At 42.8% G+C, this 18349-nt stretch overlaps 6 non-coding genes across 6 annotated transcripts; all 6 read left to right on the top strand.

Moving 5' to 3' along the window:
• The first annotated feature begins 1174 nt into the window (after positions 1–1174).
• On the top strand, positions 1175–1263 carry trnay-gua (transfer RNA tyrosine (anticodon GUA)). Its single transcript is given in 2 exon segments — positions 1175–1211; positions 1228–1263. It is a non-coding gene; the product is annotated as a tRNA-Tyr (tRNA).
• Positions 1264–1498: 235 nt separating this feature from the next.
• trnak-uuu (transfer RNA lysine (anticodon UUU)) lies at positions 1499–1571 on the top strand. The gene has a single exon. It is a non-coding gene; the product is annotated as a tRNA-Lys (tRNA).
• Positions 1572–7870: 6299 nt separating this feature from the next.
• On the top strand, positions 7871–7959 carry trnay-gua (transfer RNA tyrosine (anticodon GUA)). Its single transcript is given in 2 exon segments — positions 7871–7907; positions 7924–7959. It is a non-coding gene; the product is annotated as a tRNA-Tyr (tRNA).
• Positions 7960–8185: 226 nt separating this feature from the next.
• Positions 8186–8258, top strand: trnak-uuu (transfer RNA lysine (anticodon UUU)). Its single transcript has one exon. It is a non-coding gene; the product is annotated as a tRNA-Lys (tRNA).
• An 8676-nt stretch (positions 8259–16934) lies between these two features.
• trnay-gua (transfer RNA tyrosine (anticodon GUA)) lies at positions 16935–17023 on the top strand. Its single transcript is given in 2 exon segments — positions 16935–16971; positions 16988–17023. It is a non-coding gene; the product is annotated as a tRNA-Tyr (tRNA).
• A 235-nt stretch (positions 17024–17258) lies between these two features.
• Positions 17259–17331, top strand: trnak-uuu (transfer RNA lysine (anticodon UUU)). Its single transcript has one exon. It is a non-coding gene; the product is annotated as a tRNA-Lys (tRNA).
• The last annotated feature ends 1018 nt before the right edge of the window (positions 17332–18349 follow it).

Raw genomic sequence — 18349 nt, 5'->3', positions numbered from 1 at the left:
TCCAACCACACGGACCTCGTGCCGTGTGCTGTTATCTGAGCCCGAAGCCAGAGAGGCCTCTCTGCGACGAAGTTCAGATAAGTTTAACAGTTTGGAGTTTGTGATTCATGACATTTAAGAAATCAATTAGAAATGTTAATCTGTGATTCATAACTCTAGAATGTGTAATATCATTTAGTTTTCTTAAATATAAATGTGTGTTGCATTCAACTGTTTTGTTGATAATTTTAGAAATAAAATCTGTCAACGCCGAGAAATATCTTCTCATTCCTGTTTAACTGTTTAGTCTGAAATTGACACAAGTCAATAGACGTTAGATTATTGGTGGCCCTGCCTATCCTTGATCATTGAATAATAATCAGTTAAGGGAAATTGTGGTAACAAGTAATGATAGGATCTTTCTCGGCACCTAAACGTAAATGAGACTGATATATATATAACGAGAAGTTACCTGACATAAATACTAACCTGCGTAGTTATTTAATGTCTGACTAACAATACTAACGAGAGACTCACCTTCGTCTTACTAACCGGTATTGTAGTTAATGTGTTTATAACCTTTTTTGTTTAACGATTTGTGTGTTATCATATGCGATCCCATGGTCTTTGATTTGGTCACGGAAGTGATTTGTCTTTGATTTGTTGATCTAGAGTTGAATTTTGATTAGCTTTTCCCTTTTGTATAATTAGTGTAGTGCTACATTTAGTCTTTGTTTTTGAATAAATTTAACAATTTATATCTTTGGAATTGGTGTCTGTGTCCAATTATTACAGAAATTGAGTTCTACAAATTCCAGGATTCGTGATAAGGTGATACTATAAATTCACTTCTTAAATTGAAATTTATAAGTGTACCTTACGATACAACTGATAGCACTGCAACTCAGTGTAGGTGTGCGTTCAGTCCGGCAAACACAACATTTCAGTTATGAAACGCTTTCTACAGGTGATGTATAAATGTAATATTTTCACACATTTGAATAAGTTTGATTTGATACAAGATTTATGAAGTTGACCAAACAAAATGACATAATATTTTTCAGGGGATAAAAATCTCACGACACAATTGGGTAGTCCTCACGGCACACGGGTTGAAAACCACTGAGCCAAGCCACGGTGCTTCTTGGCTTTGCACGGCCACTGAGACTGCCAGGGGAAGACGGTGAGAAGCTTCCCTTCGATAGCTCAGTTGGTAGAGCGGAGGACTGTAGGTTTCAGGCAGCGGGCATCCTTAGGTCGCTGGTTCAATTCCGGCTCGAAGGAAGGCGTGATTATGGTTTGACATCGGTTTTGGACGAGCTCCCAAATGTCAAGCCATTGGAATTGCATGAGGACAAGGAGAAAACACCGGAAATTCGGATTTGCTGTGGAGAACTCGCATTGCCCAAACATCTCATATGCATGTGACCCTTTTCACCCTGAGCCCAGTTTTCTAAACCGGCCAGAAAGCGGTCTGGAACAATCATGAAGCCAACACATTGTGAAGCACTTCACTGAAGCCCGGGTAGCTCAGCCGGTAGAGCATCAGACTTTTAATCTGAGGGTCCAGGGTTCGAGTCCCTGTTCGGGCGCCTTGTTGACCGAGGGCCATGATGGTGAAAAGCCTGGATGGCCTTCCAGGTGACAATGAAATATGCAGTTGCGTCTAGGCAAGGTGTCTAGTCCTCTTTGCTTCTTTCGGCAAATATCCAGCCTGGGCAAGTGTTGTCTTCCAGAGGCAAGTCAAGCCAGGAACTCTGAGAGATGTTTTTGCCGTTGACGACGTGTCACTTTAGAACAGCACAACATGCATCTCTACTTGACTTGGCACAATCTGTGAGGGTTGGGCCAACACAACGTGTCCACACATTTGCAGGCGTCTTGAAATACTTGGAATGACCTGTGGCCCCATGCCATGCAGAAGTCCACAGCTATGCGTGTCAGCATGCTCTGCTCCTCATCCCCAATGTGCCACTTGTAAGAACTTTGTAAAAAGCGACAGAGAACATGATCAGCAAAGAAACACAATTCTCCTGAGAACGACAATCATCGTGCCGATCGTAATCTCAGTGCATACCTGGATGCCCAACAAGCCAAGCCAGTGGTTCCCAAGCGTTGTAATGCCACGGCACACTTTGCTGAGACCAAAAACCTTCGCGGCGCACCAACATGAAAAAAAAAAAAACGGATTTACTAGGTATTGTCTCACCTGAATGGCAACAGGCTGCTAAAACTATTATCACACGCACATTGCATGTTAAAGTATGTCAGTAAGGGAGTAATTTAAAGGGCAAATGTGTGAAGTGCAAGGAGTGGCCCTTAGTGGTTAGGTAAAAAAGTACACAGACAAACTAAATAATCCCTTGATACAAATCATTTATTTAGTGCAGACAGACCAAGACCAGCCACAATAAACTATTCGCAGTAAATATAAATTCACAGCAAAATAGGTTCAGTTCACAATATCCTATAACAAGCTGTATTTAACGAAGTAGTTAAACGTTACAAAGGGCATTACAATTGTTGAAAAACAATAGCACACGGATCAAACATGCTATCCCCGCCATTTTATTCGATTTGATTAGACGTTTCGCGACCGAAATGTTTTGTGTGCAGACTGAACGCACACCTGAGCCGAGCACGATCACTATACATATCCACAGTTAATCTAAGCAGTATCATATTGTAACCGTTTCGGTCTGTTATCAACCCTTCCGGATCCAAAACCAGGAGTCAGACACCCTTTTCGGTGGACATGCTGTTGACTTCTCACAAGCACCATCTGCCTTCACAAAGGCAGCGCTAGCAGTGGAAAGAACGAAGAACTGCAGGAGAAACGCCGGTGCTATTTAGAGCCCGATTATTCAACACAGAGGGGGAAAACCAAGGCCAAATGAGACTTAGAGGAACAGGAGACATCCAACAACAGTATAAAGATAAAAAGGAATTCACCACATGTCCCTTTAATCAATTGCCTTGCAGTTCCACTGTGTAGCGTTATGTTGGGTGTATTTTGATAAGAGCATTTGGGCTCTGAGCTGAAGCACTGATCTAAAGAAGACCTCTCCACCCCCAAAGTTATCAGATTTCCTTTGCTCATCAGCTTGGAACTGGTTTGCATCAAAGTGACAGTTTTGGGGAGGATGGCACCGAGAAGAGGCCAAATAGGTTGAATCCTGCTATGAGATGTCTGGAGAAAGGGGCCTGTAGGTGATAAAAACTCTTTGAAGTGGACGAGAGCCGAAATCCCGACATAGTGCTACGAACCCGGGCCAACCGGCATTTCCAAAAGATGGCATGGATTGACATCAGTCATAAATCAAGCCCCCCTCCATTAGGACACTGGGGGCTGAAACCGAAATCCAATCTCAAGAACTCAAGAACCAATCACCTATTGATCTGACAGACTATAAGGAACAGTGCACAGTCTCTCTCTCTCTCTCTCTCTCTCTCTTTCTCTCTCTCTCTCTTTCTCTCTCACCTGAACCAGTAACTCGCTGCCACAGCTCAACCTGTAGCTCTGTTGCCCGAACCGGAACCAGAAACCAACCAAGTCTTTGCCGGCAACAGAAGAGTTAAACTGGGAGAAGGAGATTGAGCCGTACGAAGAATTCTTTTAAAGGACTTTATTAAATAAAGAACTTTACAGACTGCGCATGCCCGCCTGTGCCCACCTGATCAGTGGAGTTTTACAGCTGGACAATTGAGTAAGTCGAATGTATATGAAAGTGTTCAGTCATTTAAATAGCTATTTGAGTCTTAAGAAACTTGACCCTTGGAACGAACAGGGCCCTGCTTTCCTCAAAGACTTTGTCTTCAAGTAACTACGGTGGAACCCTGCTTACAAAGAAGATTTTGTGCACAACCTTGGAGCCTTCAAACCAGTGGAAAATCTGTTTGGAAAAGACTCTAATTTCGCGAAACCCCAATTTCCAGGTGCATCGACTGAGTGGAAGTTCTTGGACAAAGCCGAACCGCACTGCCTTTGTTCCAAACCACACGGACCATGTGCCGTGTGCTGTGATCTGAGCCCGAAGACAGAGAGGCCTCTCTGCGACGAAGTTCAGATAAGTTTAACAGTTTGGAGTTCATGATTCATGACATTTGAGAAATCAATTCGAAATGTTATTCTGTGATTCAAAACTCTAGAATGTGTAATATCATTTAGTTTTCTTAAATATAAATGTGTGTTGCATTAAACTGTTTTGTTGATAATTTTAGAAATAAAATCTGTCAACCCTGAGAAATATCTTCTCATTCCTGTTTAACTGTTTAGTCTGAAATTGACACAAGTCAATAGACGTTAGATTATTGATGGCCCTGCCTATCCTTGATCATTGAATAATAATCAGTTAAGGGAAATTGTGGTAACAAGTAACGATAGGATCTTTCTCGGCACCTAAACGTAAATGAGACTGATATATATATAACGAGAAGTTACCTGACATAAATACTAACCTGCGTAGTTATTTAATGTCTGACTAACAATACTAACGAGAGACTCACCTTCGTCTTACTAACCGGTATTGTAGTTAATGTGTTTATAACCTTTTTTGTTTAACGATTTGTGTGTTAGAGCATCAGACTTTTAATCTGAGGGTCCAGGGTTCGAGTCCCTGTTCGGGCGCCTTGTTGACCGAGGGCCATGGTGGTGAAAAGCCTGGATGGCCTTCCAGGTGACAATGAAATATGCAGTTGCGTCTAGGCAAGGTGTCTAGTCCTCTTTGCTTCTTTCGGCAAATATCCAGCCTGGGCAAGTGTTGTCTTCCAGAGGCAAGTCAAGCCAGGAACTCTGAGAGATGTTTTTGCCGTTGACGACGTGTCACTTTAGAACAGCACAACATGCATCTCTACTTGACTTGGCACAATCTGTGAGGGTTGGGCCAACACAACGTGTCCACACATTTGCAGGCGTCTTGAAGTACTTGGAATGACCTGTGGCCCCATGCCATGCAGAAGTCCACAGCTATGCGTGTCAGCATGCTCTGCTCCTCATCCCCAATGTGCCACTTGTAAGAACTTTGTAAAAAGCGACAGAGAACATGATCAGCAAAGAAACACAATTCTCCTGAGAACGACAATCATCGTGCCGATCGTAATCTCAGTGCATACCTGGATGCCCAACAAGCCAAGCCAGTGGTTCCCAAGCGTTGTAATGCCACGGCACACTTTGCTGAGACCAAAAACCTTCGCGGCGCACCAACATGAAAAAAAAAAAAACGGATTTACTAGGTATTGTCTCACCTGAATGGCAACAGGCTGCTAAAACTATTATCACACGCACATTGCATGTTAAAGAATGTCAGTAAGGGAGTAATTAAAAGGGCAAATGTGTGAAGTGCAAGGAGTGGCCCTTAGTGGTTAGGTAAAAAAGTACACAGACAAACTAAATAATCCCTTGATACAAATCATTTATTTAGTGCAGACAGACCAAGACCAGCCACAATAAACTATTCGCAGTAAATATAAATTCACAGCAAAATAGGTTCAGTTCACAATATCCTATAACAAGCTGCACAAAGGCAGCGCTAGCAGTGGAAAGAACGAAGAACTGCAGGAGAAACGCCGGGGCTATTTAGAGCCCGATTATTCAACACAGAGGGGGAAAACCAAGGCCAAATGAGACTTAGAGGAACAGGAGACATCCAACAACAGTATAAAGATGAAAAGGAATTTACCACATGTCCCTTTAATCAATTGCCTTGCAGTTCCACTGTGTAGCGTTATGTTGGGTGTATTTTGATAAGAGCATTTGGGCTCTGAGCTGAAGCACTGATCTAAAGAAGACCTCTCCACCCCCAAAGTTATCAGATTTCCTTTGCTCATCAGCTTGGAACTGGTTTGCATCAAAGTGACAGTTTTGGGGAGGATGGCACCGAGAAGAGGCCAAATAGGTTGAATCCTGCTATGAGATGTCTGGAGAAAGGGGCCTGTAGGTGATAAAAACTCTTTGAAGTGGACGAGAGCCGAAATCCCGACATAGAGCTACGAACCCGGGCCAACCGGCATTTCCAAAAGATGGCATGGATTGACATCAGTCATAAATCAAGCCCCCCTCCATTAGGACACTGGGGGCTGAAACCGAAATCCAATCTCAAGAACTCAAGAACCAATCACCTATTGATCTGACAGACTATAAGGAACAGTGCACAGTCTCTCTCTCTCTCTCTCTCTCTCTCTATCTCTCTCTCTCTCTTTCTCTCTCACCTGAACCAGTAACTCGCTGCCACAGCTCAACCTGTAGCTCTGTTGCCCGAACCGGAACCAGAAACCAACCAAGTCTTTGCCGGCAACAGAAGAGTTAAACTGGGAGAAGGAGATTGAGCCGTACGAAGAATTCTTTTAAAGGACTTTATTAAATAAAGAACTTTACAGACTGCGCATGCCCGCCTGTGCCCACCTGATCAGTGGAGTTTTACAGCTGGACAATTGAGTAAGTCGAATGTATATGAAAGTGTTCAGTCATTTAAATAGCTATTTGAGTCTTAAGAAACTTGACCCTTGGAACGAACAGGGCCCTGCTTTCCTCAAAGACTTTGTCTTCAAGTAACTACGGTGGAACCCTGCTTACAAAGAAGATTTTGTGCACAACCTTGGAGCCTTCAAACCAGTGGAAAATCTGTTAGGAAAAGACTCTAATTTCGCGAAACCCCAACTTCCAGGTGCTTCGACTGAGTGGAAGTTCTTGGACAAAGCCGAACCGCACTGCCTTTGTTCCAAACCACACGGACCATGTGCCGTGTGCTGTGATCTGAGCCCGAAGACAGAGAGGCCTCTCTGCGACGAAGTTCAGATAAGTTTAACAGTTTGGAGTTCATGATTCATGACATTTGAGAAATCAATTAGAAATGTTATTCTGTGATTCAAAACTCTAGAATGTGTAATATCATTTAGTTTTCTTAAATATAAATGTGTGTTGCATTAAACTGTTTTGTTGATAATTTTAGAAATAAAATCTGTCAACCCCGAGAAATATCTTCTCATTCCTGTTTAACTGTTTAGTCTGAAATTGACACAAGTCAATAGACGTTAGATTATTGGTGGCCCTGCCTATCCTTGATCATTGAATAATAATCAGTTAAGGGAAATTGTGGTAACAAGTAACGATAGGATCTTTCTCGGCACCTAAACGTAAATGAGACTGATATATATATAACGAGAAGTTACCTGACATAAATACTAACCTGCGTAGTTATTTAATGTCTGACTAACAATACTAACGAGAGACTCACCTTCGTCTTACTAACCGGTATTGTAGTTAATGTGTTTATAACCTTTTTTGTTTAACGATTTGTGTGTTATCATATGCGATCCCATGGTCTTTGATTTGGTCACGGAAGTGATTTGTCTTTGATTTGTTGATCTAGAGTTGAATTTTAATTAGCTTTTCCCTTTTGTATAATTAGTGTAGTGCTACATTTAGTCTTTGTTTTTGAATAAATTTAACAATTTATATCTTTGGAATTGGTGTCTGTGTCCAATTATTACAGAAATTGAGTTCTACAAGATTCCAGGATTCGTGATAAGGTGATACTATAAATTCACTTCTTAAATTGAAATTTATAAGTGTACCTTACGATACAACTGATAGCACTGCAACTCAGTGTAGGTGTGCGTTCAGTCCGGCAAACACAACAATTCAGTTATGAAACGCTTTCTACAGGTGATGTATAAATGTAATATTTTCACACATTTGAATAAGTTTGATTTGATACAAGATTTATGAAGTTGACCAAACAAAATGACATAATATTTTTCAGGGGATAAAAATCTCACGACACAATTGGGTAGTCCTCACGGCACACGGGTTGAAAACCACTGAGCCAAGCCACGGTGCTTCTTGGCTTTGCACGGCCACTGAGACTGCCAGGGGAAGACGGTGAGAAGCTTCCCTTCGATAGCTCAGTTGGTAGAGCGGAGGACTGTAGGTTTCAGGCAGCGGGCATCCTTAGGTCGCTGGTTCAATTCCGGCTCGAAGGAAGGCGTGATTATGGTTTGACATCGGTTTTGGACGAGCTCCCAAATGTCAAGCCATTGGAATTGCATGAGGACAAGGAGAAAACACCGGAAATTCGGATTTGCTGTGGAGAACTCGCATTGCCCAAACATCTCATATGCATGTGACCCTGAGCCCAGTTTTCTAAACCGGCCAGAAAGCGGTCTGGAACAATCATGAAGCCAACACATTGTGAAGCACTTCACTGAAGCCCGGGTAGCTCAGCCGGTAGAGCATCAGACTTTTAATCTGAGGGTCCAGGGTTCGAGTCCCTGTTCGGGCGCCTTGTTGACCGAGAGCCATGATGGTGAAAAGCCTGGATGGCCTTCCAGGTGACAATGAAATATGCAGTTGCGTCTAGGCAAGGTGTCTAGTCCTCTTTGCTTCTTTCGGCAAATATCCAGCCTGGGCAAGTGTTGTCTTCCAGAGGCAAGTCAAGCCAGGAACTCTGAGAGATGTTTTTGCCGTTGACGACGTGTCACTTTAGAACAGCACAACATGCATCTCTACTTGACTTGGCACAATCTGTGAGGGTTGGGCCAACACAACGTGTCCACACATTTGCAGGCGTCTTGAAATACTTGGAATGACCTGTGGCCCCATGCCATGCAGAAGTCCACAGGTATGCGTGTCAGCATGCTCTGCTCCTCATCCCCAATGTGCCACTTGTAAGAACTTTGTAAAAAGCGACAGAGAACATGATCAGCAAAGAAACACAATTCTCCTGAGAACGACAATCATCGTGCCGATCGTAATCTCAGTGCATACCTGGATGCCCAACAAGCCAAGCCAGTGGTTCCCAAGCGTTGTAATGCCACGGCACACTTTGCTGAGACCAAAAACCTTCGCGGCGCACCAACATGAAAAAAAAAAAAACGGATTTACTAGGTATTGTCTCACCTGAATGGCAACAGGCTGCTAAAACTATTATCACACGCACATTGCATGTTAAAGTATGTCAGTAAGGGAGTAATTTAAAGGGCAAATGTGTGAAGTGCAAGGAGTGGCCCTTAGTGGTTAGGTAAAAAAGTACACAGACAAACTAAATAATCCCTTGATACAAATCATTTATTTAGTGCAGACAGACCAAGACCAGCCACAATAAACTATTCGCAGTAAATATAAATTCACAGCAAAATAGGTTCAGTTCACAATATCCTATAACAAGCTGCACAAAGGCAGCGCTAGCAGTGGAAAGAACGAAGAACTGCAGGAGAAACGCCGGGGCTATTTAGAGCCCGATTATTCAACACAGAGGGGGAAAACCAAGGCCAAATGAGACTTAGAGGAACAGGAGACATCCAACAACAGTATAAAGATAAAAAGGAATTCACCACATGTCCCTTTAATCAATTGCCTTGCAGTTCCACTGTGTAGCGTTATGTTGGGTGTATTTTGATAAGAGCATTTGGGCTCTGAGCTGAAGCACTGATCTAAAGAAGACCTCTCCACCCCCAAAGTTATCAGATTTCCTTTGCTCATCAGCTTGGAACTGGTTTGCATCAAAGTGACAGTTTTGGGGAGGATGGCACCGAGAAGAGGCCAAATAGGTTGAATCCTGCTATGAGATGTCTGGAGAAAGGGGCCTGTAGGTGATAAAAACTCTTTGAAGTGGACGAGAGCCGAAATCCCGACATAGTGCTACGAACCCGGGCCAACCGGCATTTCCAAAAGATGGCATGGATTGACATCAGTCATAAATCAAGCCCCCCTCCATTAGGACACTGGGGGCTGAAACCGAAATCCAATCTCAAGAACTCAAGAACCAATCACCTATTGATCTGACAGACTATAAGGAACAGTGCACAGTCTCTCTCTCTCTCTCTCTTTCTCTCTCTCTCTCTTTCTCTCTCACCTGAACCAGTAACTCGCTGCCACAGCTCAACCTGTAGCTCTGTTGCCCGAACCGGAACCAGAAACCAACCAAGTCTTTGCCGGCAACAGAAGAGTTAAACTGGGAGAAGGAGATTGAGCCGTACGAAGAATTCTTTTAAAGGACTTTATTAAATAAAGAACTTTACAGACTGCGCATGCCCGCCTGTGCCCACCTGATCAGTGGAGTTTTACAGCTGGACAATTGAGTAAGTCGAATGTATATGAAAGTGTTCAGTCATTTAAATAGCTATTTGAGTCTTAAGAAACTTGACCCTTGGAACGAACAGGGCCCTGCTTTCCTCAAAGACTTTGTCTTCAAGTAACTACGGTGGAACCCTGCTTACAAAGAAGATTTTGTGCACAACCTTGGAGCCTTCAAACCAGTGGAAAATCTGTTTGGAAAAGACTCTAATTTCGCGAAACCCCAACTTCCAGGTGCATCGACTGAGTGGAAGTTCTTGGACAAAGCCGAACCGCACTGCCTTTGTTCCAAACCACACGGACCATGTGCCGTGTGCTGTGATCTGAGCCCGAAGACAGAGAGGCCTCTCTGCGACGAAGTTCAGATAAGTTTAACAGTTTGGAGTTCATGATTCATGACATTTGAGAAATCAATTAGAAATGTTATTCTGTGATTCAAAACTCTAGAATATGTAATATCATTTAGTTTTCTTAAATATAAATGTGTGTTGCATTAAACTGTTTTGTTGATAATTTTAGAAATAAAATCTGTCAACCCCGAGAAATATCTTCTCATTCCTGTTTAACTGTTTAGTCTGAAATTGACACAAGTCAATAGACGTTAGATTATTGGTGGCCCTGCCTATCCTTGATCATTGAATAATAATCAGTTAAGGGAAATTGTGGTAACAAGTAACGATAGGATCTTTCTCGGCACCTAAACGTAAATGAGACTGATATATATATAACGAGAAGTTACCTGACATAAATACTAACCTGCGTAGTTATTTAATGTCTGACTAACAATACTAACGAGAGACTCACCTTCGTCTTACTAACCGGTATTGTAGTTAATGTGTTTATAACCTTTTTTGTTTAACGATTTGTGTGTTAGAGCATCAGACTTTTAATCTGAGGGTCCAGGGTTCGAGTCCCTGTTCGGGCGCCTTGTTGACCGAGGGCCATGAGGGTGAAAAGCCTGGATGGCCTTCCAGGTGACAATGAAATATGCAGTTGCGTCTAGGCAAGGTGTCTAGTCCTCTTTGCTTCTTTCGGCAAATATCCAGCCTGGGCAAGTGTTGTCTTCCAGATGCAAGTCAAGTCAGGAACTCTGAGAGATGTTTTTGCCGTTGACGACATGTCACTTTAGAACAGCACAACATGCATCTCTACTTGACTTGGCACAATCTGTGAGGGTTGGGCCAACACAACGTGTCCACACATTTGCAGGCGTCTTGAAATACTTGGAATGACCTGTGGCCCCATGCCATGCAGAAGTCCACAGCTATGCGTGTCAGCATGCTCTGCTCTTCATCCCCAATGTGCCACTTGTAAGAACTGTGTAAAAAGCGACAGAGAACGTGATCAGCAAAGAAACACAATTCTCCTGAGAACGACAATCATCGTGCCGATCGTAATCTCAGTGCATACCTGGATGCCCAACAAGCCAAGCCAGTGGTTCCCAAGCGTTGTAATGCCACGGAACACTTTGCTGAGACCAAAAACCTTCGCGGCGCACCAACATGAAAAAAAAAAAAAAGGATTTACTAGGTATTGTCTCACCTGAATGGCAACAGGCTGCTAAAACTATTATCACACGCACATTGCATGTTAAAGTATGTCAGTAAGGGAGTAATTAAAAGGGCAAATGTGTGAAGTGCAAGGAGTGGCCCTTAGTGGTTAGGTAAAAAAGTACACAGACAAACTAAATAATCCCTTGATACAAATCATTTATTTAGTGCAGACAGACCAAGACCAGCCACAATAAACTATTCGCAGTAAATATAAATTCACAGCAAAATAGGTTCAGTTCACAATATCCTATAACAAGCTGCACAAAGGCAGCGCTAGCAGTGGAAAGAACGAAGAACTGCAGGAGAAACGCCGGGGCTATTTAGAGCCCGATTATTCAACACAGAGGGGGAAAACCAGGGCCAAATGAGACTTAGAGGAACAGGAGACATCCAACAACAGTATAAAGATAAAAAGGAATTCACCACATGTCCCTTTAATCAATTGCCTTGCAGTTCCACTGTGTAGCGTTATGTTGGGTGTATTTTGATAAGAGCATTTGGGCTCTGAGCTGAAGCACTGATCTAAAGAAGACCTCTCCACCCCCAAAGTTATCAGATTTCCTTTGCTCATCAGCTTGGAACCGGTTTGCATCAAAGTGACAGTTTTGGGGTGGATGGCACCGAGAAGAGGCCAAATAGGTTGAATCCTGCTATGAGATGTCTGGAGAAAGGGGCCTGTAGGTGATAAAAACTCTTTGAAGTGGACGAGAGCCGAAATCCCGACATAGAGCTACGAACCCGGGCCAACCGGCATTTCCAAAAGATGGCATGGATTGACATCAGTCATAAATCAAGCCCCCCTCCATTAGGACACTGGGGGCTGAAACCGAAATCCAATCTCAAGAACTCAAGAACCAATCACCTATTGATCTGACAGACTATAAGGAACAGTGCACAGTCTCTCTCTCTCTCTCTCTCTCTCTCTCACCTGAACCAGTAACTCGCTGCCACAGCTCAACCTGTAGCTCTGTTGCCCGAACCGGAACCAGAAACCAACCAAGTCTTTGCCGGCAACAGAAGAGTTAAACTGGGAGAAGGAGATTGAGCCGTACGAAGAATTCTTTTAAAGGACTTTATTAAATAAAGAACTTTACAGACTGCGCATGCCCGCCTGTGCCCACCTGATCAGTGGAGTTTTACAGCTGGACAATTGAGTAAGTCGAATGTATATGAAAGTGTTCAGTCATTTAAATAGCTATTTGAGTCTTAAGAAACTTGACCCTTGGAACGAACAGGGCCCTGCTTTCCTCAAAGACTTTGTCTTCAAGTAACTACGGTGGAACCCTGCTTACAAAGAAGATTTTGTGCACAACCTTGGAGCCTTCAAACCAGTGGAAAATCTGTTTGGAAAAGACTCTAATTTCGCGAAACCCCAACTTCCAGGTGCATCGACTGAGTGGAAGTTCTTGGACAAAGCCGAACCGCACTGCCTTTGTTCCAAACCACACGGACCATGTGCCGTGTGCTGTGATCTGAGCCCGAAGACAGAGAGGCCTCTCTGCGACGAAGTTCAGATAAGTTTAACAGTTTGGAGTTCATGATTCATGACATTTGAGAAATCAATTAGAAATGTTATTCTGTGATTCATAACTCTAGAATGTGTAATATCATTTAGTTTTCTTAAATATAAATGTGTGTTGCATTAAACTGTTTTGTTGATAATTTTAGAAATAAAATCTGTCAACCCCGAGAAATATCTTCTCATTCCTGTTTAACTGTTTAGTCTGAAATTGACACAAGTCAATAGACGTTAGATTATTGGTGGCCCTGCCTATCCTTGATCATTGAATAATAATCAGTTAAGGGAAATTGTGGTAACAAGTAACGATAGGATCTTTCTCGGCACCTAAACGTAAATGAGACTGATATATATATAACGAGAAGTTACCTGACATAAATACTAACCTGCGTAGTTATTTAATGTCTGACTAACAATACTAACGAGAGACTCACCTTCGTCTTACTAACCGGTATTGTAGTTAATGTGTTTATAACCTTTTTTGTTTAACGATTTGTGTGTTAGAGCATCAGACTTTTAATCTGAGGGTCCAGGGTTCGAGTCCCTGTTCGGGCGCCTTGTTGACCGAGGGCCATGATGGTGAAAAGCCTGGATGGCCTTCCAGGTGACAATGAAATATGCAGTTGCGTCTAGGCAAGGTGTCTAGTCCTCTTTGCTTCTTTCGGCAAATATCCAGCCTGGGCAAGTGTTGTCTTCCAGAGGCAAGTCAAGCCAGGAACTCTGAGAGATGTTTTTGCCGTTGACGACGTGTCACTTTATAACAGCACAACATGCATCTCTACTTGACTTGGCACAATCTGTGAGGGTTGGGCCAACACAACGTGTCCACACATTTGCAGGCGTCTTGAAATACTTGGAATGACCTGTGGCCCCATGCCATGCAGAAGTCCACAGCTATGCGTGTCAGCATGCTCTGCTCTTCATCCCCAATGTGCCACTTGTAAGAACTGTGTAAAAAGCGACAGAGAACGTGATCAGCAAAGAAACACAATTCTCCTGAGAACGACAATCATCGTGCCGATCGTAATCTCAGTGCATACCTGGATGCCCAACAAGCCAAGCCAGTGGTTCCCAAGCGTTGTAATGCCACGGCACACTTTGCTGAGACCAAAAACCTTCGCGGCGCACCAACATGAAAAAAAAAAAAAAGGATTTACTAGGTATTGTCTCACCTGAATGGCAACAGGCTGCTAAAACTATTATCACACGCACATTGCATGTTAAAGTATGTCAGTAAGGGAGTAATTAAAAGGGCAAATGTGTGAAGTGCAAGGAGTGGTCCTTAGTGGTTTGGTAAAAAAGTACACAGACAAACTAAATAATCCCTTGATACAAATCATTTATTTAGTGCAGACAGACCAAGACCAGCCACAATAAACTATTCGCAGTAAATATAAATTCACAGCAAAATAGGTTCAGTTCACAATATCCTATAACAAGCTGCACAAAGGCAGCGCTAGCAGTGGAAAGAATGAAGAACTGCAGGAGAAACGCCGGGGCTATTTAGAGCCCGATTATTCAACACAGAGGGGGAAAACCAAGGCCAAATGAGACTTAGAGGAACAGGAGACATCCAACAACAGTATAAAGATAAAAAGGAATTCACCACATGTCCCTTTAATCAATTGCCTTGCAGTTCCACTGTGTAGCGTTATGTTGGGTGTATTTTGATAAGAGCATTTGGGCTCTGAGCTGAAGCACTGATCTAAAGAAGACCTCTCCACCCCCAAAGTTATCAGATTTCCTTTGCTCATCAGCTTGGAACTGGTTTGCATCAAAGTGACAGTTTTGGGGAGGATGGCACCGAGAAGAGGCCAAATAGGTTGAATCCTGCTATGAGATGTCTGGAGAAAGATGCCTGTAGGTGATAAAAACTCTTTGAAGTGGACGAGAGCCGAAATCCCGACATAGAGCTACGAACCCGGGCCAACCGGCATTTCCAAAAGATGGCATGGATTGACATCAGTCATAAATCAAGCCCCCCTCCATTAGGACACTGGGGGCTGAAACCGAAATCCAATCTCAAGAACTCAAGAACCAATCACCTATTGATCTGACAGACTATAAGGAACAGTGCACAGTCTCTCTCTCTCTCTCTCTTTCTCTCTCTCTCTCTTTCTCTCTCACCTGAACCAGTAACTCGCTGCCACAGCTCAACCTGTAGCTCTGTTGCCCGAACCGGAACCAGAAACCAACCAAGTCTTTGCCGGCAACAGAAGAGTTAAACTGGGAGAAGGAGATTGAGCCGTACGAAGAATTCTTTTAAAGGACTTTATTAAATAAAGAACTTTACAGACTGCGCATGCCCGCCTGTGCCCACCTGATCAGTGGAGTTTTACAGCTGGACAATTGAGTAAGTCGAATGTATATGAAAGTGTTCAGTCATTTAAATAGCTATTTGAGTCTTAAGAAACTTGACCCTTGGAACGAACAGGGCCCTGCTTTCCTCAAAGACTTTGTCTTCAAGTAACTACGGTGGAACCCTGCTTACAAAGAAGATTTTGTGCACAACCTTGGAGCCTTCAAACCAGTGGAAAATCTGTTTGGAAAAGACTCTAATTTCGCGAAACCCCAACTTCCAGGTGCATCGACTGAGTGGAAGTTCTTGGACAAAGCCGAACCGCACTGCCTTTGTTCCAAACCACACGGACCATGTGCCGTGTGCTGTGATCTGAGCCCGAAGACAGAGAGGCCTCTCTGCGACGAAGTTCAGATAAGTTTAACAGTTTGGAGTTCATGATTCATGACATTTGAGAAATCAATTAGAAATGTTATTCTGTGATTCATAACTCTAGAATGTGTAATATCATTTAGTTTTCTTAAATATAAATGTGTGTTGCATTAAACTGTTTTGTTGATAATTTTAGAAATAAAATCTGTCAACCCCGAGAAATATCTTCTCATTCCTGTTTAACTGTTTAGTATGAAATTGACACAAGTCAATAGACGTTAGATTATTGGTGGCCCTGCCTATCCTTGATCATTGAATAATAATCAGTTAAGGGAAATTGTGGTAACAAGTAACGATAGGATCTTTCTCGGCACCTAAACGTAAATGAGACTGATATATATATAACGAGAAGTTACCTGACATAAATACTAACCTGCGTAGTTATTTAATGTCTGACTAACAATACTAACGAGAGACTCACCTTCGTCTTACTAACCGGTATTGTAGTTAATGTGTTTATAACATTTTTTGTTTAACGATTTGTGTGTTATCATATGCGATCCCATGGTCTTTGATTTGGTCACGGAAGTGATTTGTCTTTGATTTGTTGATCTAGAGTTGAATTTTGATTAGCTTTTCCCTTTTGTATAATTAGTGTAGTGCTACATTTAGTCTTTGTTTTTGAATAAATTTAACAATTTATATCTTTGGAATTTGTGTCTGTGTCCAATTATTACAGAAATTGAGTTCTACAAGATTCCAGGATTCGTGATGAGGTGATACTATAAATTCACTTCTTAAATTGAAATTTATAAGTGTACCTTACGATACAACTGATAGCACTGCAACTCAGTGTAGGTGTGCGTTCAGTCCGGCAAACACAACATTTCAGTTATGAAACGCTTTCTACAGGTGATGTATAAATGTAATATTTTCACACATTTGAATAAGTTTGATTTGATACAAGATTTATGAAGTTGACCAAACAAAATGACATAATATTTTTCAGGGGATAAAAATCTCACGACACAATTGGGTAGTCCTCACGGCACACGGGTTGAAAACCACTGAGCCAAGCCACGGTGCTTCTTGGCTTTGCACGGCCACTGAGACTGCCAGGGGAAGATGGTGAGAAGCTTCACTTCGATAGCTCAATTGGTAGAGCGGAGGACTGTAGGTTTCAGGCAGCGGGCATCCTTAGGTCGCTGGTTCAATTCCGGCTCGAAGGAAGGCGTGATTATGGTTTGACATCGGTTTTGGACGAGCTCCCAAATGTCAAGCCATTGGAATTGCATGAGGACAAGGAGAAAACACCGGAAATTCGGATTTGCTGTGGAGAACTCGCATTGCCCAAACATCTCATATGCATGTGACCCTTTTCACCCTGAGCCCAGTTTTCTAAACAGGCCAGAAAGCGGTCTGGAACAATCATGAAGCCAACACATTGTGAAGCACTTCACTGAAGCCCGGGTAGCTCAGCCGGTAGAGCATCAGACTTTTAATCTGAGGGTCCAGGGTTCGAGTCCCTGTTCGGGCGCCTTGTTGACCGAGGGCCATGATGGTGAAAAGCCTGGATGGCCTTCCAGGTGACAATGAAATATGCAGTTGCGTCTAGGCAAGGTGTCTAGTCCTCTTTGCTTCTTTCGGCAAATATCCAGCCTGGGCAAGTGTTGTCTTCCAGAGGCAAGTCAAGCCAGGAACTCTGAGAGATGTTTTTGCCGTTGACGACGTGTCACTTTAGAACAGCACAACATGCATCTCTACTTGACTTGGCACAATCTGTGAGGGTTGGGCCAACACAACGTGTCCACACATTTGCAGGCGTCTTGAAATACTTGGAATGACCTGTGGCCCCATGCCATGCAGAAGTCCACAGCTATGCGTGTCAGCATGCTCTGCTCCTCATCCCCAATGTGCCACTTGTAAGAACTTTGTAAAAAGCGACAGAGAACATGATCAGCAAAGAAACACAATTCTCCTGAGAACGACAATCATCGTGCCGATCGTAATCTCAGTGCATACCTGGATGCCCAACAAGCCAAGCCAGTGGTTCCCAAGCGTTGTAATGCCACGGCACACTTTGCTGAGACCAAAAACCTTCGCGGCGCACCAACATGAAAAAAAAAAAAAAGGATTTACTAGGTATTGTCTCACCTGAATGGCAACAGGCTGCTAAAACTATTATCACACGCACATTGCATGTTAAAGTATGTCAGTAAGGGAGTAATTAAAAGGGCAAATGTGTGAAGTGCAAGGAGTGGCCCTTAGTGGTTAGGTAAAAAAGTACACAGACAAACTAAATAATCCCTTGATACAAATCATTTATTTAGTGCAGACAGACCAAGACCAGCCACAATAAACTATTCGCAGTAAATATAAATTCACAGCAAAATAGGTTCAGTTCACAATATCCTATAACAAGCTGTATTTAACGAAGTAGTTAAACGTTACAAAGGGCATTACAATTGTTGAAAAACAATAGCACACGGATCAAACATGCTATCCCCGCCATTTTATTCGATTTGATTAGACGTTTCGCGACCGAAATGTTTTGT

The sequence above is a fragment of the Amia ocellicauda genome, unplaced genomic scaffold (genome assembly GCF_036373705.1).
Source record: "Amia ocellicauda isolate fAmiCal2 unplaced genomic scaffold, fAmiCal2.hap1 HAP1_SCAFFOLD_162, whole genome shotgun sequence".
Lineage (NCBI taxonomy): Eukaryota > Metazoa > Chordata > Actinopteri > Amiiformes > Amiidae > Amia > Amia ocellicauda.
Note: the sequence above shows the minus strand (reverse complement) of the source record. Positions and strands in the feature narration are given on the sequence as shown.